Raw genomic sequence first — 3,211 nt, forward strand, 5'->3', positions numbered from 1 at the left:
TTTTTTTTTTTTAAAGTAATCTCTACACCCAACATTGGGCTCGAAATCATAACTCCAAGATCAAGAGTCACATGCACTATCAACCAAGACAGCCAGCCACCCCAAAAACTAAAGAAATTTATATCAACTATGGACTTCATATTACCAAAAAATGAGGAAAATTAAAAGGAGGAATGTCGAAGAGCAGTAGGGTCAGGGAGGCTTCTCTGAGGAGGGAACAGTCCAAGTGTGACCCGAACAATGAGAAGGCACCCATCCACAAAGTGGGAAAGTTCATCTGAGGAATGGGAGCAAGTGAAAAAAAGGCCCTGAAGTAGGAATCAGCTGGTGTGTTCAAGAAACACATAGAGGGCTTGCATGGCCAGAACCTAGCAAGCAAATGGAGCAAGATGACATTGGAGAGGTAGACAGACCATGAATGGTCTTCTAGGTCAAGCTAAGGATGTGAAACTTGCTCAGAGTTTTTGGGAGAGTTTTAAGCAGGGAAATGGCATGATCTGATTTATCTTTGAAAAACATCCCTCCAGCTGCTGTGCTAAGAATAGAGCATATTAGTGCCAGCCAGGGGCTGGGCAGAGAAGGAAATGGGGAGTGACTGTTAATGAGGCATGGGATTTTTTTGGGGGGGGGTGATATTAATGTTCTAGTATTAGATAGTTGTGATTGGTTGCACTACACTGGTACTATACTAAAACCCACTGAATTGTATACCTTAAAATTGTTAAAATGGTAAGTTTTATGTTATGGGAATTTTATCTCAATCTTGAAAATAATAGATTATAGGAATGGGGACAAGCATGGAAGCAGGTGGCTTGGCTATGAGGCTATTGCTGTAGTACAGGAGAGGGATGATGGTGTCCTGGACTAGAATGACAGCAGTGGAGCTGAGGACAAGTGTCTGGATTCTAACATGTTTTGGAAGATTGCCGTGAGGATTACTTAAAATTTTTTTCTTTATTTTAGAGACAGAGAGAGCACACATATGCATGAGGGAGAGTGGAAGAGGGAGTAAGAGAGAGAATCCCAAGCAGGCTCCACATTCCGTGCGGAGCCCCATGTGGAGCCCGATTCCATGACCCTGGGATTACGACCTGAACTGAAACCAAGAGCCAGATACTCAACTGACTGAGCCACCGAGGCTCCCTACTGGTAGGATTACAGTTGATGTGCACAGAAGGGGGGTATTGCAAGAAATCAAGAGCAATGTTAAGACCCTAAGAGAGACTCTTTTGACTTCTAGTTTATTTTAAGACATTTTAATGTGGATTTCATACGCCATGTGTTAGTACGCTTTAACATACAAATGATAGAAAACATTAACTCAGTCTGGGTTAAATACAAGGAAATGCATTACCTAAGAATAAGACCAACGGCAGTTAAGGCTTCACGTTGGTTGGTTGGTTCAGTGGTTGAGCATGTCATCAAGGTCTCAGGTTCTTAACATCCTTCCATTATGCCACCTTCAGGCTGTCAACTTTGCTCTCACCTGGCCTATCTTCCTGGTTTTAAGATGGCAACAGTAGTTCCAGGTGTCACATACAAGCAAGACCAAGACAATGACAAGGGGATGAAATGGCATCCCTTTCTGTGTATTTTTCTTAGAAGTAAAGAACGTAGAAGATCCCAATGACTTCTCAGCATGTTACACATCTTTCTAATTTTATTTTCTTTTTGCCTCATGGAAAACAATTATGTGTTTATCCAAATGGAAACGAGCTACAGAAAAAAAGAGAGTAATTTGAGGGTGGAGGTAGAGGAAGAAAAAGATTAGAAATTTAAAAGAAGTGGCTTCGATCTGTGTGGTGTTTGCTGTGGTATTGCTCACACATATCTTCCCATGAGCAATAGTTGTCTGGGGCTAATGGTTAATGAAGAGACTCGAGTTTTTCTCTCACATCATCTGAGATTCAGCATGGGAAATGGAACTATCATGGTTAGCTTTAACTACCCAGGATCCATCCTCTATAGCTGGGGATAAGGCTCAATTTCCCCTGGGGTAAATGGCAGTGGGAAGATGCCCAGTGGCTCCATTAACAAGGATGTAAGGATTGGAGAGTGAATGTTGGGTAGACAAATAATAGTGTCTGAACCATGGTGGGTAAAAGGAAAAATTAGGGGGTTCAAAAATGTATTCATTACAAATAGGGAGAAGTACAGAGAACACAAAGTATATTATTGTATCACCAGAGCTATGTCTGATGAACTTCTCTATCCCTATGTGTTTCTTAGAACTAGAGAAAATATGGGCCCCTCGGTGGCTCAGTCGGTTAAGTGGCCGACTTCGGCTCAGGTCATGATCTCGCGGTCTGTGAGTTCGAGCCCCGCGTCGGGCTCTGTACTGACAGCTCAGAGCCTGGAGCCTGTTTCAGATTCTGCGTCTCCCTCTCTCTGACCCTCCCCCGTTCATGCTCTGTCTCTCTCTGTCTCAAAAATAAATAAACGTTAAAAAAAAATTAAAAAAAAAGAACTAGAGAAAATATATTTTGAATAGCCCTGAACATTCAACAAGAACTTGAAGGTCATGGAAAGACTTAATAGGACAAGGGCAAAACAGGAAATCAAAGAATGATTTAATAATCAAGGTTTAATAATAATGCTTTATTAATCAAGTAATGGTTTAGTAATAATGGCTATAATCATTGAATATTCCCTATGTGTGCAACACTTTTCTATATGCTTAACATACACCATACCATTTAATTCCCAAGACACCTTATTACTACATCTTCACTTTCAGGTGAGGAAATGGAGGTTTTGAAAGTTTAAGGCAACTTATCTCAGACAGTGGAACCAGGATTTGAACCCAGACAGTCTGGCTCCAAAGCCTGCATATCTAATCTCTGAGCTTCCTACACATCAAGTGTCAATCTAGACTTGGACATTTAAACTTTAGAGCAATATTTCTAAGCCAACGCCCACTCCTGGAAAAAAACAAAATGTCTTGCTATCCTCAAAGAGACTGATTTTGATTACTCATCTTCCTGTATAAAATCAATAGGCATCTTCTTTCCTTTTTCATACATGAAATTGACTTGCATTTTCAAACTTTCCTCCTTTCCTGAATTTCTGATATGCTTTCTGGGGGCTGGGGGGAATCCTCTTCTGGGGTGTGAATCACTCTGCTAGTACTGTCTACATACTTACTCAAGTGAGCTAGGTCATTGCTCAACCTTCCACTTTAACTGAATGGCTTGGTCTCAAGGTCAAAGAC

The 3,211-nt window shown here is 41.1% G+C and overlaps 1 long non-coding RNA gene across 1 annotated transcript in view; it reads left to right on the forward strand.

The window, feature by feature from the left end:
• The first annotated feature begins 1,098 nt into the window (after positions 1-1,098).
• The window catches only part of LOC121032660 (uncharacterized), a 19,654-nt gene continuing 17,541 nt past the window's right edge, over positions 1,099-3,211 (forward strand). Inside the window, exon 1 of the long non-coding RNA XR_005791419.1 lies at positions 1,099-1,149. This is a non-coding gene — a long non-coding RNA (uncharacterized LOC121032660). The remainder of the gene's footprint in view (positions 1,150-3,211) is intronic.

This window comes from Herpailurus yagouaroundi, unplaced genomic scaffold (assembly GCF_014898765.1).
Source record: "Herpailurus yagouaroundi ecotype Mexico unplaced genomic scaffold, PumYag 142, whole genome shotgun sequence".
NCBI classification, from domain to species: Eukaryota; Metazoa; Chordata; class Mammalia; order Carnivora; family Felidae; genus Herpailurus; species Herpailurus yagouaroundi.